The following is a 19434-nucleotide window of genomic DNA, read 5'->3' as shown; positions in this document are numbered from 1 at the left end:
CTCCTGAACTCCCAGCTATTTGGGAGACTGAGGTGGGAGAATCGCTTGAGCCCAGGAGGTCGAGGCTGCAGTAATGAGCCAAGATCACTCAACTGCACTCCAGCTTAGGCAATAGAATGAAACTCTGTCTCAAAAAAAAAAGAAAAGAAAAGAAAGAGAAAGAAGGAAGGAAGGAAGGAAGGAAGGAAGGAAGGAAAGAAAGAAAGGGAAAACAGCGTAGAATCTATAATTGTGACCATTTTAAGTGTACAGTTAAGTGATATTAAATATATTCATAATGTTGTACAATCATCGCCACTACCCATCCCCGGAACTTTTTCATCTTGTAAAATTCAAGCTCTATACCCCTTAAACAATGACTCTTTCTTATCCCTTCTTTCCATCCCCTGGAAACCACCATTCTACTTTCTGTCTCTTTGATTTTTACTACTCTATGTGCCTCATATAAGTGGAATTATATAATATTTGTTTTCTTGTGACTGGCTTATTTCACCGAGCAAAATGTCCTCAAAGTTCATCCATGTTGTAGCATATGTCAGAATTCTCTTCCTTTTTAAGGCTAAATAATACTCTGCTTCATGTATATACCACATTTTGACCTCATTTATGACCTAACCTACGGTTTATTCTGGAAAATGCCCCATGTGCAACTGAGAATAATGTGTATGCTGCTGTTGTTGGGTAGAGTGCTCTAGATACGTCTGTTTGATCTAGTTGATTTATTGTGTTGTTTAAGGTACTTATTGCCTTTGTTGTCTTCTGTCTGTTCTATCCATTGCTGAGAATGGTGTACTGAAGTCTCCAACTGTTCTGTTAGAGCTGTCTATTTCTCTCTTTAATTCTGTCAGTTTTTGCTTCACATAGTTTAGTGGTCCGTTATTAGGTAGGTATGTAAATGTTTATAATGGGTGTATCTTCTTGCTATATTAAACCTCTTATTAATATACAATGCCCTTTTTGTCTCTTGTAAACTTTTTTGATTTAAAGTCTATTTTGTCTGATATAGTCACCTTTGCTCTCTGTTGGTCACTATTTGCATGGAATATCTTTTTTCATTTTTTCACTTTCAATGTATTTGTGTCTTTGGATCTAAAGTAAGTCACTTGTAGATAGACTATATAGTCATATGCAGCATAATGACGTTTTAGTCAATGATGGACCACATATAGGATGGTGCTATCATAAGATTATAACACTGTATTTTTACTGTACCTTCTCTAGATATGTTTAGATACACAAATATTTACAATTGTGTTATAATCACCTAGAGTATTCAGTACAGTAACATGACATACAGGATTGTAACCTAGGAACAATAGGCTATATATTAGGTACCCCAGGTATGTAGTAGACTATTCTGTGTAGGTTTGTGTAAGTCCACTGTATGACATTCACCCAATGATGAAATCACTTAATGACACATTTCTCAGAATGTATCTGACATTAAGCAACACATGACTGTAACTATATTTGGATCCCGTGGGTTTTTTTATTCCATTCTGCCAATCTTTGTCTTTTGATTGGAGAGTTTAATCATTTAGACTTTAATTAACTGCTGGTAAGGAGGGGCTTACTTCTGTCTTTCTACTATTTGTTTTCTATATGCCTTATAACTTTTTGTTTCTCATTTCCAACATTGCTATCTTCTTTTTGTATTTGGTTGATTTTATGTAGTGAAGTGTTCAAATTCCTTTTTAAATTTCCTTTTGCATGTATTTTTAGCTCTTTTCTTTATAGTTACAACGGTGATTACACTTAACATCCTAAAATTATAACACTCTAATTTGAATTTATACCAGCTTAACTTCAATAAGATGTAAAAACTCTGTTCCTTTACAGCTCCATCCTCGCCCCTTTTGGTTGGTGATGTCAAAAAATTACATCTTCATACATTTTGTGCCCCAAACCATAAACTAATAAATCTATTATAGTCTCTTAAATTATATAGAAAACAAAACGTGAAGTTACAAACCAAAGTATAATAATACTAGTTTTTAGACTAATAATTTTTAAAAGTACATTAATCTCTCAAATCATGTAGAAAACAAACAGTAGAGTTACAAACTATTGCTATAATAATATCAACTTTTATAATTCCCTATGTATTTACCTTTATCAAGATCTTTATTTCTTCAGATGGTTTCAAGTCACTGTCTAGGGTCTCTCCACTTTAACCTGAAGGATTCCCTTTGGCATTTCTTGCAGAGCAAGTCTAATGGTCTGAAACTCCCTCTGCTTTTATCTGGGAATGCCTTAATTTCTCCCTCACTTTTTAAGGATAGTTTTGCTGGATGTAGGATTGTTGGTTGACAGTGTTTTCTTTTAGCACTTTGTACGTATTAGCCTTCTAGCCTCCAAAGTTTCTGATGAGAAATACACTGATAATCTTATTGAGGATCCCTTGTGTATGATGAGTCATTTCTCCCTTGAAGCTTTCAAGATTATCTCAGTCTTTATCTTTCCAAGATTTGAATATAATGTGCCTTGGTGTGGATTTCTTTGAGTTAATCTTAGAGTTTGTTAAGCTTCTTGGATGTTTATTTTCATGTCTTTCATCCAGTTTGAGAAGTTTTTAGCCATTATTTATTCAAATATTCTCTCCTCTCCTTTCTCTCTCTCTTCTCCTTCTGGGACTTCATATGTTTGTTTACTTATTTGTGTCTCACAGGTCCCTTAGGCTCTCTTCACTTTACTTCAGATGTTATTCTTTCTATTCCTCAGATTTTATAATTGTCATTGTCCTGTTTTCATGTTTGTTGATTCTTTCTTCTAACTGCTCAGATCTGCCCCTAAATCCCTCTAGTGAATTTTTTATTTCAGTTATTACACCTTCCATCTCCTGAATATCTTGTTTCTTTTATAGTTTTCAATATCTTTATTGATATTTCCATTTTGTTCATACACTATTTCTTTGACTTTCCCCATATCTTCCATTAGTAATTTGAGTGTCTTTAAAACAGTTATTTTAGGGCCAGGCATGATGCCTCACGTCTGTAATCCCAGCATTTTGGAGGCCGAGGGGGGCAGATCACCTGAGCTCAGGAGTTCGAGACCAGCCTGGCCAACATGGTGAAACCCCTCCTCTACTAAAAATACAAAAGTTAGCTGATTGTGGTGGTGTGCACCTGTAATCCTAGCTACTTGGGAGGCTGTGGCAGAAGAATCACTTGAACCCAGGAGGTGGAGGTTGCTAGTGAGCTGACATTGTGCCATTGCACTCCAGCCTGGGCAACAAGAGTGAAACTCTGTCTCAAAATAAAATAAAATGGTTGTTTTAAAAATTTTTGCCTAGTAGGTCTACTATTAGATTTTTTTATTAAGTTTCTGTTTATTTTGTTTCCTTTAAATGGGCCATAGTTTTTTGTTTTTTTTTTTTTTATTGCATGCCTTATGATTTTCTGTTGAAAACATTGGAAGCTAATAATGTGGTAACCCTGAAAATCAGATTCTCCCCCTTCTTCAGGGTTTTCTGGGTTTTGTTAACTTATTCATTGTTTTGGGGGTTAAAAAAAAATTTTTAGGCTCTCTCTGTGCCAAGGATCAGCCTGAGGTATAAACTTAAGGTTTTCTCAGGTCTTTGCTGAGCTTACACCTTTCCCTGAATATGTGCAGTCACTTTCTAATTATACCATACATGCAGTTACTTTTAAATGTCCTAGTTTAGCTCTCAAAAAGACAAAGTGAAAAAAAATGAATGTGGAAAAGGACACTGGCCCTTTAAGTCTCCTGAAAATCACTCTAGCCAGAGATGGAGGGGCATGCAACAATGGGGAGAGGTGCAACAACAATGGCTGTGATCAGAATCAGTAATCTGTGATTGGAGTACAGATCCCTGATGTTAGAAGACAAGGAATTTTTTTTTTTTTTCTCACTCTGGCTCCCACAAGCTGCAAGCCAGCTGCTCCAGTTGCCTGCCAGGGGGCTGGGGATGGGGGATGTTAGTTTCTACTGTGCTTAAAAGCTGAAATTGGCCAAAAGTCACTGCAATTTACCATCCTATTCTTCCCCTGGAAGTTGCAAGCCTTTAATAGACTCCAGAGTTCCAAAATAGGAAGATACTGGCATACAGCTGTCTTTAGGTGGGGAGACAGATTCCTGGTGCTTCTTAATCTGCCACCTTCCCAGAATTCTTTCCCCATTGCCTGTTACTATACATAAAATTATACTAAAATCTACTCACACCCAACTCATTTATTCATTGTTGATAGCTGCTCTCACACTACAATGCCAGAAGTGAGTAGTTTTGACACGGACTGTATAGCCTGCAAAGCCAAAAATGTTCACTATTTGGCTCTTCACGGAAAAAGTTTGCCAATCACTATGGAGGAATACAGAATGTATGGTATGAAAACTAACAAGATAGCCTATAAATAGGACATCTACTTTCTAAATAAATGTAAATTATACTATAAAATATAATTTAATAAATACATAAAACACTATGAAAGCATTTACCACCACCAAAATTGTGCTGCTGCAAGTAATCTTGGGAAGTGTCCAACTTCAATCAAAGTGACCATTACTCAATACTAGAGGGTAACCAAAGAAAGCTCAAATTGGATCATGCATACCCTGAAGTACTCAAAAAATTTGGAAAATCAGACTTTTCAACTTTCTGGAATATCAGTATTTCCAGAATATAGTTGAGTTTAAAATATGAATGTAAACACAGCAATACCAAGGAGTAAAATGTAAAATCTGTATACACTTTTAAGATAAAACAAATTACTACATGATGTTCCTCTTGATTGCAATGGGTTGATTGAGCTACCCCCAAAACTCCTAGCAAGTTACCTTTATTCACTGTACCTAAGCAAATTGCTGTGGAATTGTGGCATATGAGTGGGATATTCTTTGTAATAATCTTATGTGGGTGTGGGAAGTTCTCAATTCATTGCTATTCAGTACCTAAGAAGTTGTCCCAGAAAGCATTAGCTGAAACATTCTGAGGTTGAAGCCAACTTAGCAATCTAGATATCAGCCAAAGAACATTTGTCTAATTCTAAGTAACAAGGCAGTGTCAAGGCAGAGTTCCTGCTACTGAAAAGGCACGTAAAGCACTCCCCAATAGGGCAAACAGGAAGGGCAGGATCCCCAACTTGGGTCAAACTTCTGGGGCTTACAGACTGGGCTTCTTGCTATAGATTATATCAAAGCCACCTTAATTGAAGAAACAAAAGCTTAAAACAGCTTCTCAACTTTCATCTCAAAGGAGTGCAAGGAGCGTTGCTTCTGTTAGCTTATTCCAGGAGGCCAGAGCTCTCTGGAGTCTTCTCTCCCCTGGACCTTCCCAGGGCCAATTTCAAGTCCTCTCAATCTCTCTTCTTTTCCCTATTCTCCGGTCTTTGGGTTAAAGGGTGTTAGAAAGAGGAATAAAATTTCCTTAAAAGCAATAAGACACTGCTTTTTTTCCTCCCTTTTCTAGGGTGAAACTGTCAGCTAGAGAGAAAACTTCAGGGGCCTTGATTAGTAATTCAGCATTCCATTCATAATGGATATGGATATTTCAGTGGAAACATTTGCCCAGCAACACCAGTGCACGCTGACCAGTCCTACAGTAGAGTGGTCTGCATGGAATGTATAAGAAGGGAAGAATGTTATTAACATTTTATCAGTGTTTATTTAATCCCACAAAAGGAAAATTGATACAGCATTCCATGAATGAATATTCCTAGATGGGGCAGGGATGTCCATCTGTCTTTTCCATAGCCCAGTGAAACATCATTCAAGAGTATCTAAGTGGCTAATCTCTGATTCTACATTTGCTATGAAATTGTTCAACCTTGTTTCCATAATAATGACTGAGACTAGTAGCTGTCTACCCAATGTTCTTTCTCTCTCCTGCTTCTTTAGTAGCATAATTCTGATTTTGAGAGAAGAGGGAGTGATGATATGTCTGGCTGAAGAATTGAATTTCTCAGCTTCTCTTAGACCGATTGGGTAACTCTATGACTAAATTCTAGCTTCTAATACATAGGGATTTTCAGGGAAAAACCCTTGAAAAAGGAGTGTTGAATCAGCTGGACGTCCTTTTTGGCCTCTCCCTTCCTTTTTCTTCCTGCCGGAATGATGGATTCAATGGCCGGAGAGGCAATGTCTAACATGTGAACTTGAAGTGACTTTGTGAATGGAAGCCACAAAATAAGGATGGCTTATTGAAGGAGGCAGGAGCATTGATGATTCCACAGAGCCAGCATATCAGCCTTTAATTGTCCATATCTAAATTTCATTTACATGAGAGAAACAGAAACTTCAATAACTTCAATATTCTGCAAGCCACCGTTACTGACGAATACAATTACTAATACCCCATGTGCCAGGCAGGATGCCCTAGAAGTCACTGGTCATTGCAGAGGAAAAATTGTGATACAGATTTGTATACCAATCTCCTGCAAGTTTGGTTAGTAGGAAACAAGCCCCTGGAGACATCTGCATCCAGTAAACTACAAAATTAAATTTCTGAGTCTTGCAGTGTGTGAAGTCTGAGATAAGAAGCTTCTACTTAGGAGAGCAATAAAGGAAATGGGTCCTTAACTATGATCAGCTTTCAGTTAAGAGAAAGTGGTAGAGAGAAAGTTCTGTCAGAAGTCTGAAGATGAAACAGAAGCAATTCAAAAGGCAGGAGAGTTCTGAATGATGAAGGTAGGAGTTCTTTCAGCATTTTCCATGTGAATCTCAGCTGCCTATCTCACTCCACATCCCATCACTCCCACGCTCACACATCCCTGTAAGCCTAGAATTCATGCATGTTCCCTAGTCTCAGGACTTGGTGGCACAGCCTCCACTGACTTGCCCAATAGGAAGCAAGTTTCCCTTCTTGCCATCTGAATTCCACATTTGGTGTGCCTGAAGTAAACCCTAAGAGCCCATACTGGTTCAGTTCTAGAACTTTACTGTCATCCAGTACATAACCCATGCTCAGTAAATATTAGTTAGATTTAACAGAGGGCAAAAAAATTATAATCCCCAAAGTAAAATAGTCTGAAAATTTCAGGTGAAAAAGTTGAGGGGAATGGTATTTAAAAATAAATGCAGCTGGACGGGCATGGTGGTTCATGCCTGTAATCCTGGCACTTTGGGAGGCCGAAGTGGGCAGATCACCTGAGGTCAGGAGCTCAAGACCAGCATGGTCAACATGGGGAAACCCTGTCTCTACTAAAAATACAAAAATTAGCCAGGGGTGGTGGTGGGTGCCTGTAATCCCAGCAACTTGAGAGGCTGAGGCAGGAGAATCGCTTGAACCCAGAGGGCGGAGGTTGCAGTGAGCCGAGATCATACCACTTCACTCCAGCCTGGGTGAAAGAGCAAAACTCTGCCTCAAAAAAAACCAAAAATTAAAAAAGTAAAATAAAAAAATAAATGCAGCCAACTTATAGTTGGGATTTGTGTTGATAGTTGTTGGAAGGTAAAGAGAAAAATCCTATGTAAAAATATTCTGTTACTCTGGCCCATAAAATCATCATTTTAAAAGAAACAAGGTGGAAGGTAGGGCTGAAAGGGATATTGAGAGGACACTGATGACCAACTTCTTTGAGCCACAAGTTTGCCCAAGGCCTGCTCTGGTACCAAAGTAGCCATTTCTCTCCTCGGTGACCCCTCTCCAGACTGGCTGCCCATTCTATCCTGCTTTGCTTCTGCCACCCACTTCCTGGGCTTCTAGTGCTGGGCTGGTACCATTTATTTGCTTATTCAGGGTAGGAAAGTACTTGACCAGGTGTCTGTAGCACCAAATGCCTGTGGCTCCCTAGAGTAGGAGAGTCAGGCCCGAGATGATACACACAGTGACCACTTTGAAGATTCCACTTGAGGCATGGCTCAGCCAGAACATTCCCAGAGAAACTCACTCCCTCAAAGTTATGGTCACCGTAGTCATTTTAGCAATTGAAGACCACAGTGCTCTATATGTGTTGGCTCATTTGTGCTCCAACCTCCCCTGTGACATCAGTTCTATTATTATCTCCATTTTGCAGTGGAGGAAACAACTTATACAGGTTTAGTATTTTGTCCAAGATCACAGTTCCTAAGTGGTAGTTCTGGGATTCACACCCAAGCAGTGTGACTGTAGAGCCAGACTCCAGCCAGTGTATGTATTATTTACTCCCTGTTGTCTGTGAAATGTAGAAAAGAAAAGGAAAAGAATAAAAATCCCCTCTGACTCCAGCAACAGAGATAACTATTTGCTTTTTCCCCACCTGCTATCCTTATGCAAACCCCACCTTAATGTGGTGGTAACATCAGCTTCCCAGGCATATTCCTGTGGGAAACAGTCTGTCTCCCTCCCTGGCAGTGGCATGTCTCAGAAGTAGCCTTTGGCAACCTCTTGGTGAAGTCTGTGTCTCCCTCCCACACCCCCCCATGCTACCCTCTCAGGTGACCTCTGCAGGGCCCACACCAGCAGGATTTCTTGACTAGTCCCCAGGCCCGCCCCTCTCCCTTCCCACCGCAGACTGTTTCTGCAGAGACCTGCTGTCTCTTGCCCACAGCCTGGCTAGCCGAATCATCTCAGGTCATAAATGCTGAAGCTTTAGCCGGTTACTCCTCCCAGGTTGACATGCTTGTACAGGCATTTTTGAGAGATATTGTACTTTTTAGCCAAAAGCCCCAAAGTAGAGACACACTGGGCTTGGACAGGGTTTTGGTGTTCTCTTAAAGCACACCATCCCTTTGCTGCTTCACCAGTGGGAGTGAAATGTTTTCACAGGGAAACCTCCTTCTGGCTGCCAGGCTGTGATGGGGAGGTGTCAGTGGGTGGGGGCCGGAGGGGAAGATGTTTTATGTTACAACACAGGAAGTCAATGACCTTGGGGCCTCTGAGCACTCTGGCAGGTCAATTCACCTCGGAGGTTGTTCTTTCCTGCCCTAAAGCCTAGTCTGACTACAAAGCTCCTTCCACCCCTCAGAGCAATTAGAGAAACAGAAAGAAGCAGAGTACCAGGACCTGAAAATGGAGCAGTGCAGAGAGAAAGCTAGTGTAAGACTATGCTTCTCAACCCTTTCACACATAATATTTAACTTTTATAAGAAATATTTCATAATATTCATTTTGCTATCTAGAAATGAAGTTCTTAGATATATAACCTACTTACACATATAATTTTTAAAATAAATATAATGTCCTACCTACAATGTAAAGAAAAATAGAAGGAGAGTAGTGGATAATAAAATATATTTAAATATGTGAATTCTAGTACACAGCTGCCCTAGAAGACATAGCAAAGGGCCAGGTGCCTGCACCTTTACTTAAAAATCATTGTGAACACAAGGGATATAGCTGCAGTTAAATTGGTGATTCAATATTATGAGAAGGGTTGCTGTCAGAAACATGCATTTTCAACATTCTTGGTAAAGTTCTTTTTTTTTTTTTTTGAGACAGGGTCTCACTCTGTTACCCAAGCTGGAGTGCAGTGGCACAAACATGGTTCACTGCAGCCTCAACCTCTTGGGCTCAAGTGATTCTTCTGCCTCTGCCTCTTGTGCATTTGGTACCACAGGTGCATGCCACCACACCGGGCTAATTTTTTAATTTTTTGTAGAGATGGGGTCTCTCCATGTTGCCCAGGCTGGCCTCAAACTCCCGGGCTCAAGCAATCCTCCTACCTTGGCTTCCCAAAACTCTGGGATTATGGGCGTGAGCGACTGAGCCCAGCTTAAATTTCTAAATAAAACAAAATATCATTGTTCCTTGATTCCCACAATAGTTATGATCCTAAAAATTTCAGTACATATTAAACCATGCAAAAAACACATTATGTTTATATGTAAAACAGAGTTACATTCCAGGCACAGGTAATCTGTAAGATTTTCATCAACACAAATGTCTATTGTGATTTTCCAAAGGCATAGGGGACACAGAATAGTTGCATTTCAGGAAGTCCAGCATCCTTGGCCCCTACTTCCTAAAATGCTAGTTGACCCTCCAGTCATTGTGCCAAAATTCTTCCATAAATATCCAAAATATGCACCCCCCAGAAGTATGGCCCCCATTGAAAATCAATGTCTGAGGCGACCCCAGGAAATGATTAGTGGTAAGACCGCATACCTTAACTCTGTATGGCATGAATTGCTCAGTAGCATCAAGGAAATGAAGGGCAAAATACTGATAAACAATATAGGCAAGTGTTAGTGACATGTTTCTCAAGAAGTTAAAAATACTTGCCCTCAGGAAGATCAGTGTAGTAGGATTCATTCAGAGTTTGCTAAATCATCTTAAAGAACTAGGAATGCCCAAGGCTAGAGAAGATTTAACGTTAACTTAACTGAGGATAATAAATCCAAGGAAGAACTAAAATTAAATTTGATGAAAGCCAATTTGTCAAAGATCAATTCTCCAAAAGTCAAGTAACTAAATGACCAATTCACCAAAAGCCAATGTGTCAAACATTAACTTGCTGAAAGATTAATTCACCCCAAACTGCCAAATTTAGTACTTTAAGCCATGTCTAGAACTGCAGCAATTTCACCATAAGCCAATTTGCTACTATTGAGTCACTGTGGCTAGCCAAATCCTAGTGTATTTGGCACTTTCGGTCTATGTCATTAAGTAATGAGAAGATCCTGGGTACTTCAAATGTTGTGCATTTTGCACATCTCGAATGTCAAGGAATTTATGAAAAATAAGGTAGATTTCTCTTTGCCAGTGCATTACATGCCTTCCCTATTACTCTTAATCATGGTTTTGTGAATAAGCTCAATCAAATAAATATTTTGTGCATGTTTCAAATTTCAAACTCTTTCATTTGATATCATATACATGAAAGAAGAGTTTGCCCTTTAAACAGTTTTATATCAATTTGCCCTTCCCTATTTGTGCTGACTTTGTCAGTCTTTTGAACAAAGTTTTTGTCTGCATGTCAATTTTTATGTATCCATGAAATATGTGGAAACTAGCAAAAATTCTTTCCAAGAAATGGGGTCTATACACAAATTTAGAAATGTGGCTAAAATCCAAGTTAGGCATAAGGCCTCAAAACTAGAGAAGGTCATAATCTGTGTTGAAGGGCAAGCTCACCCATTCACATATAAAATGCTATACAAGAAGTGCAAGGCCCTAAAAGGTGAAAAACATGAAATGAACATTCAAATAAGCTGCCCTGATAAATTCTTAGGGAGAGAGCTGAGGTGAAGCAGCTCCTGTGAGCCACACCAAACAAAAATGGAAAATAAATCTTCAAAGACTATTAAAGCAATTTCATACAAACAATCTGTTATAAGCTCCATAGGCTGTTAATAGAATCAAGGTTTTGGTGAATCAGTAATTTGGTAAATTGGTTATTCGGCGAATTGATGAGTTGCTACATTATATTTTAGTGACTGGGATAGCATCGTCTTTTGGAACATTAGCTTGCCTTCCTCGAGAAGTAATGTGGTAGGCAGGCAGGGAGTTCGAAATAAAAGAGCAACAGAAGCAAGCATGGGGTGTGCCCAACTTAGCACGGCCCATTAGAGATGATGTCCGTTCTCCATTCTAATCTGCATGCATGTCCCCACTGTGGAGACAGATGCCTCGGGCTAGCTCAGCCAGCTGCCAGTAAGAGGTGAATGCCATAACCAATTCTTGTTCTGATTTTACGCTCACCTGGAATGCTTCTGATTATAAATGAGCTTCCTCAGTTGTTTTCCATCAGAGAAATTGTAGTCCAAGGGTCATGCATACCTGGTCACCTTGGTGGATATAAATCTCAATGTGCATTAATAAATGAGCATCTTTGTTTTTACATCTGTATTTTATGAGCTTCGTAAGTGTGGATCAGCGCCACTGAGTCTGATCACCCCTAAGACCCTGGTAAGATTAATTTTTCACAGCATCTGTGAGTAATGGCCAGACCCAGGTCTGTTCTGAATTCATCCCCATTGGCTCCACACCTTTACTTTATGTTTCTACAATCTATAAAACATAGTGAAGGAAGACTCTGCATGTAAATAGTGGGCCTAAAATAATTGCGAACAGGGAGAATTGAATATTTTTGTTACATATTTTATATAAAAGCCCTGAAGTGATAGCCTGTGTATCCAAAGCCCCCTCGGCCTGGAGTGCTAAGGCAGGTCACGTGAACAGACATAAGCAGTATTTCTCTGGCTCCAGCTTGAACCAGCTATTGTGGGCCTTCCATCTTTCCATGCTTCACCCCCCACCCCCCACAGCCACCCCCACCCCACCAGTTATTTAGAGGAGGTGCCAAGGAGTTCTTATGTGCTGATCAGGAGGTCCTCTCAGCTCTTCCTGCCATTGTCCTCCCTGTTTCACTCCTGTCTTAGTCTGTTTGTGCTGCTATAATAAAATACCTGAGACTCAGTAATTTATAAAGAACAGAAATCTATTTCTCACAGTTCTGGAGGCTGGGAAACCCAAGACCAAAGTGCCAGCAGATTCAGTGTCTGGTGGGGGATGCTTTCTGTTTCCAAGATTTTGGAATCTTGGAATCTTGCTGCTGTGTCTTCACATAGCAGAAAAGATGGAAGGACAAGAGGCGCTAGGGCTCTCCCTTCAACTGCTTTTATGAGAGTACTAACCCATGAGGGCAGAGTCCTCAGAACTTAATCACTCTTGGAAAGCCCCCACTTCTTAATACTATCACATTGGGTATTAGGTTCCAGCATATGAATTCTGGAGGTACACATATGTTCAAACCACAACAACTTCCTTCAATTCTATCTATGCTTCCTTGTGAAGCAAGGAAGGGCTGGCACTGAAGGTGGTGCCAAGGGCAGCCTTCTGCTGCTGGGCCTCTTCCCGCTGCTTCTCCAGCTGGAGCCAGAGCTTTGGGCACAACCCCAGGCCCTCTAGATGCCCTGGATCTCCAAGTGCCAATGCAGGTCCTCGCTTGCCATTAGCCCTGACTTGACATGTTCTGCACCAAAAGGCATGTGAGGAGCATCTCTCCCTTCTCCTTTGCATCACAGTAGACACAGGGCCCTGCAGTGCTGCCTCATGTTTCCCAAGAGTTCTCATATCGGTCTACAGTCAATTAAGTCTCTAGATGAGGGAGTGATCATTGCCGTGCAGAATCGGAACATAAACAAGCTCAGGGTGCCGCAGCGAATCAGAAAGTGATGCAGAAACACCTAACCAAAAAAGATAGAGGCCATGCACACCAGGTTAGTGATGGGCTCTTATCTATCCATGGCCTGTCCTGCTCACCCTGAGGGAGATGAAAGTGAGGATTACCATTAAGCCATGCTGAAGAACATAGGTTAATTTTGTAGTCAGAAAAAAATGGTGACATTTCAAACCATCATTGTAATAAAACAATACATTTATTTATTTAATTCAATGCTTATAGTCACATTATACAAATTGCCATCAGGTCACAGGTCTCAATAGTGTGGGTACAGTCACTCTCAATGAATCATTTTGCTGTCTCCATAAAGTCACAGGTGAACAAAGGCCTTTAGATAGTGTAGGGAGAGACACCAGATCCAACCGGACCCAACTAAATGACATGCAACATTTCATTACCCTGAGTGGGCAGGTCAGAAAATTAGCTTTCTATACACCTCTCCCTCTTCCCATACCTTCAGAATAGGGCCTCAGTGGGAAGAGGGGGCAGTTAGCCTTACCTGAGCCTGCCCCAGGTTCCATTTCTGGTATCAAGGACTTTTCAACCCCTCCCTAACTTTCATGTATCTGAATAATCACATGCATGCGCGCGCGCGCGCACACACACACACACACACACACACACACACACACAATTTCACCCTGGCCCAGACAATTTCCAAGGCTGCTGGTCAATCCTGGCGCTAATTTCCTGATTAACAGTTGCTCACTCCAGGCTTTACCTTGTAAACCTAAGGAATTTTCCCTGGTTCTGCTCTGCTGCTTTAGGAGGCAGAGAACCTCTGCGCAGGCTGGAATCTCACCTTTCCAACATCATTTCCAGACAGGATTCACCAAGGACATCTGTGTCCTGTGGGAAGTCCAAACTCCCATTCTGCAGGTATGTCTAATTTATTTCAGCATGCAGCTGTCCCTTTTCTGTGAAATTTTTCTTTTATTCCATGTGTCTTTCTCTGCCTTGCCCTCTCAGTCTCACCCTTCCTTCAAACTAAGTTAGGAGAGGGACTCTGCTATTTATGGTTGACCTTACCCTGCGCTTTGTAACGTATGCTAAAGGATTTTCTCCCCACCCTTGCCAGTGGATTTTAAAATTAATTTTAAAAGAGAACGCAATTTCTGAGGCTGTCCTTCCTTGAAGGACACTTTTTATTCCCTCGGCAGAATGTGTACTGGGGATTGGGCTATAGAAAAAAAATCTTCTGTGCCTCTGTTTTATTTTACTCCTGGGGTGGTTTGGAGGATGGGTGATCTGATGACACAACTGACCTCACAAATTGTCCTTCTCTGTCGGAGTTCAATTTACAGCATAATCAGGCTTGGCAAGGGATATCCTGAAACAGCAGTAACCCTCTCTATACAAAACATCACTTTGCCTCAGGCCAAGCCTATTCACCTTCATGGTTACTTTTAGACAGTGTCTAGTATCTTGTGTACAACTATAGTACCTGGTCCCCAGTGATTAAAAAGAACACAGGGTTTGTCTACACATACACACACACACACACACACACACACTCAGACTCTGACTGAGAGAAGTGTGCCTTCCAGAAGTGTTCCTTTCATTGCTACCCAAATCCAAACCTCTTCTTTGAGAAGGGAAGGGCACAAGAAAGGAGGTACCTGAACCCTTCTCTGAGTCGGGGGCCCGTGGTTTCCTCCACCTTCCTGGTGGAGGCCTAGAGTTGGAGTGGGGGAGGGAAGTGGTCGGAGAAGAGGAGAGAGCTATGTTGAAAGACAGCTGGGGAGAAAGCAAGCCCTCCACTCCCCTCTGCCTCTTAGTCCATGCTAAAACCCCAGAGTACACCAGCAGGAAGTGTAAATGGGCAGTCCAGCTGTTTCCAGGTTCTGGTGGGCACCTTTCCACATCCCAAACCAAAATATGGGACACGGACTGTCTGGATTTGTTCTGAAGAGGTGGCAGGTCCATTTGTTCATGGAAATCCTGACAGCGTCAGCTGTGAATCACACTGATGCTGGTGTAGGGTTAACACCATGGAGGATGCAGGGGCCTGTGCTCTTGCTATACTTCCCTCATAGCCCTCTCTGTTATTTACTTAATTTCAGATTTGTTAGTCGTGGGTTTGGGTAGGGCAGGAGAAGCAATCATTTCCATTTACTACCAACCACATAGCACACAAAACCAAATGTAGACCACGCCTCAGTCACCGCCCATTGTTTCTGATGGCACAGGGACATTCTAGGAAGGGGGATGAGATATCCATCATTCAAAATAAGCCCAGAAGGCCACTGCTGGAAATATATGTGGTTGGCTGAATATAAGTGTCTGACTGTATATTTTTTAAGATAAACTTTTTGTTTGTTTTGTTTTGTTTTGAGAGAGTCTCGCTCTGTCACCCAGGATGGAATGCAGTGGCATGGTCTTGGCTCACTGCAACTTCCACCTCCCGGGTTCAAGCAATTCTCCTGCCTCAGCCTTCTGAGTAGCTGGGATTACAGGTGTGCACCACCATACCCAGCTAATTTTTGTATTTTTAGTAGAGACATGTTGGCCAAGCTGGTCTTGAACTCCTGACCTCAAGTGATCCGCCCACCTCGGCCTCCCAAAGTGCTGGGATTACAGGCATGAGCCACCACACCCGGCCAAGATAAACTTTAAAAAGAAAAAAAAAGACTTTAATTAGCTAGAACTCCACTAACAAGTACTCTGACTTAATTAGGCCTATAAACTATCAGGAAAAGAAACAAATGATAACAAAAAAAAAGATAAAAATAATAGCTATTTACTGTGTCACTTCCATGTGCCAGAAAGTTATTTCATATACTTTTTACACCAACCCTGGGGAAACTCTAAATGTCAAAGAGGTTAAGTAAGCTAGCTAAGAGCATACCTCCATTTACAAGTGAGTCAAAACTCAACCTCCAGTTCTATGCTCTACAGAGCTATTCTATATGCCTAAGTTTTGTAGTGTGTTGCCATAACAGAATACCTGAGAATATGTAATTTAAAAAGAAGAGAGGTTTATTTGGCTCACATTTCTGATGGCTGGAAAGTCCAAGAGCATGGCACTGGCATCTGCTCTGCTTTTGATGAGGGCCACGTGCTGTGTCCCAACATGGCAGAAAAGCAGAAAGGCAAGTGGGTGTGTTCAAAGAGGGCAAAACCTGAGAGTCAACCCTGCTTTGTAACAAACTGCGCTAGTGGGAACTAATCCATTCCCAGTAGAATTAACCCAGTCGTGGAAGAAAGACATTAACCTATCTTAACGACCTAATCACCTTTTAAAGGCACCATCTCCCAACACTGCTACATTGGCAATTAGATTTCAGCATGAGTTTTGTCAGACAAACCACATCCAAACCACAGCACTTTATATATCTTGCTTTTTTTGTTGTTTGTTTTGTTTTTGTTCTGAAGCCCTAAATGTGAAATGGGTAAGACTTTTACAGCTACTAGGGTAGTCATTAGCATTGTTTATCAAATATTTTTGGATTGCCACCTTCTGAACATAGAGAAGGACAATATTTTCCAGCCCCCTTGTGCGTGGGACACTGTGGCTGATACAGGTCAATATGTTGTGAGTGGAAATAATAGAAATGATATGTGTCACTTCTGAACTGGGGCATTTAATCATTAACAGGAGACTCTCCAGAGCTGTCTTTCCTTCTGCAAAAAGGCAAGTTCCAGCTCCATCAGCATAGGTCTTGAAGTGAGGATGATTTCAAACCAAGCCTCAGCTGCCCCATGGTAGATATGTTATATGCCTGAGAGTTGGGGATTATCTGATACTGCAGCATAATCTAGCCTATCCTAACTGATAGGATCACAACCTAAAGAGTGCAGAAATATATTTTTATTTCCTCGTAACTAACTTAACTCTCAAGCCCCCACTTCCAAGAGTAGAAAATTCAGTGTTGCCCATTCAACTCACTTTGAGTATAGTTCTCCTCCATTTTTTGAGGAGAGAATACTTAGTCAATTCCAAGTTCCACCCCTTGGAACAGGGATGGCAGAGTACATCTAAGTTTCGGGTAATGAAGGGGGTAAAAAGAGTAGTTAAGGTTTTTTTGGTTGTTTTTGTTTTGAGATGAAGTCTCACTCTGTCACCCGGGCTGGGGAGTGCAATGTCAAGATCTCAGATCACTGCAACCTCCGCCTCCCAGGTTCAAGCGATTCTCCCACCTCAGCCTACTGAGTAGCTGGGAATACAGGCATGCGCCACCAAGCCCGGCTAATTTTTTGTATTTTTAGTAGAGATGGGGTTTCACCATGTTGGCCAGGCTGGTCTCGAACTCCTGACCTCAAATGATCCGACCACCTCAGCCTCCCAAATGCTGGGATTACAGGCATGAGCCACAGTGCCTGGCCAAGAGCAGTTAAGTGCCCCATAACAAAGAGAGGCACTGGAGGTTACCTTTGTCCCAGGGCTGTCTTCTCATCTGCAAGCCATCACAGCCACGTGGCTCTTTCCTCTCTACCTTTGTGGTGGATGTGTCAGAGGCATGTGAACCAGAGTGACTCCATCTTGAATAGGGGCTGGGTAAAATAAGGCTGAGACCTACTGGGCTGCATTCCTAGGAGGTTAGGCCTTCTTAGTCACAGGATGAGATAGGAGGTTAGCACAAGGTACAGGTCACAAAGATGTTGCTGATAGAAGGATGCAGTAGAGAAGCTGGCCAAAACCTACCAAACTAAGATGATGATGAAGGTGACCTCTGGTTGTCCTCAGTGCTCATTATACGCTAATTATAATGCATTCGCATGCTAAAAGACACTCCCACCAGCACTTTGACAGTTAATAAATGCCATGCCAATGCCCAGAAGTTACCCTATATGGTCTAAAAAGGGTTGGAACCCTCAGTTCCAGGAATTGCCCACCCCTTCCCGGAAAACTCATGAAAAATCCACCCTGTTTAGCATATAATCAAGAAATGTCCAACCAGCAGCCCTGAGGGCTGCTCTGCCTATGGATTAGCCATTCTTTTATTCCTTTACTTTCATAATAAATTTGCTTTCACTTTATGGATTCGCCTCTAATTCTTTCTTGCGCAAGATCCAAGAACCCTCTCTTGGGGCCTGGATAGAGACCCCTTTCCAGTAACAGATGCCTGCAACACTGCCAAGGCCTCTGAACATGAGGCACGCCACTCTGCCCACTCCTCATCTTAACCCAAGGCCTCTAAAGTTTCTAGCCCTCTCTCAATATTTCTCCCTCCTCCACACCAGATATCTGGACCTCAAGGCTGCTAGGACACTGTGAGGTAGTCCTTGAGTAACTCACGCAGCTACAGTGACTATTGCTCTGGCATCATGTGTGCCTCTCTAAGGGCCTCACTGTCTGCCTAGGCTACACCTTGGGGAGCAAGGCATGAGTGCCCTCTTGCCCCAGGCCCCACCCCCACCAAACCTATCAGAGGTTTATTTTTGTTTGTTTGTTTTGTGCCATTGTCCCAGGTTTATTGAAAATATTACAGTATTGCAGAAAGATTCAAACAGGTCCCCTAGGCGTTTTGAAAGTCATCCCAACTGTAGGCTGACTGACCTGCAGGTTGGACAGACTGCCAAATGCGGAAGTCCAAAAGCATTTTCTTAGTGTCAGGATCTACTTCAATGATCTCCTGATCCAGGGCTGAGACCTCGGGAACGTAATTGTCTCTTTTTTCTCTCTCCTCCTCCTGCAGCTTGAGGGAGATAGCTCTTACTGGGCCCCTCCGAATCCGCTTCATCAGATGCATGACATAGCTTGCTATCTTGTTGTGGAGCTTCTCACTGGGGATAATGGCGATCTCCTTGCACACGCGCTTGTCCGTGTGGAAGTCTCGTTGCCCAGGCGCGTGTAGTACTTTTCTATGACAATCTGGGCCGCCTTCTTCACGGTTTGGGTGTGAACGCGGCCCATGTTGGCTGGTCCTTGGTAAAAGAGGCCCTATCAGAGGTTTCTAACACACATTTTCTACACCCCACTGCTGGCATGAAGCCAACAGGGATGGGGGAGAGGAATTAGGATTCTGAACATTCTCACAGGGAAGCTCAAGAATATCAGTATCTTACTCTCCAGCTTTCCTTTCCCAACTCTCAGGTCCCTCCCCTTCTGGAATATAAAACTATCTCTTACATCAGAGCTACTCAAAGTGCTGGTTGGCAACGAGCTAAGTCTGGTTGGTGTCAGCACATAAATCACCATATTGCTTCCTTCATCAAGAAAGTCTTGCTACCAAAAAACAAAACAAACAAACAAAAAAAACCAACAACAGTGCCAACTGAACTAAACAGTGTTCATAGTGATAAAGTTGATTTACATTCTGGAATAGGCTTCTTATCTCAGTAATAAACAGGTCTCAGGAGGCAGCCGAGTTTGTTGTACATTCCCACCTATTCTGTGGTTTGTGGATAAATTTTACGCCCAGCTTCCTTCCGG

The 19434-nt window shown here is 41.8% G+C and overlaps 1 pseudogene; it reads right to left on the bottom strand.

Moving 5' to 3' along the window:
• Nucleotides 1-18422: 18422 nt before the first annotated feature.
• On the bottom strand, nt 18423-19174 carry LOC112134918 (small ribosomal subunit protein eS17-like; annotated as a pseudogene).
• Between the last annotated feature and the right edge of the window lie 260 nt (nt 19175-19434).

The sequence above is a fragment of the Pongo abelii genome, chromosome 1 (genome assembly GCF_028885655.2).
Source record: "Pongo abelii isolate AG06213 chromosome 1, NHGRI_mPonAbe1-v2.0_pri, whole genome shotgun sequence".
Classification (NCBI taxonomy): Eukaryota; Metazoa; Chordata; class Mammalia; order Primates; family Hominidae; genus Pongo; species Pongo abelii.
The sequence above is the reverse complement of the archived record's forward strand: the minus strand, read 5'-3'. Positions and strand labels throughout refer to the sequence as shown.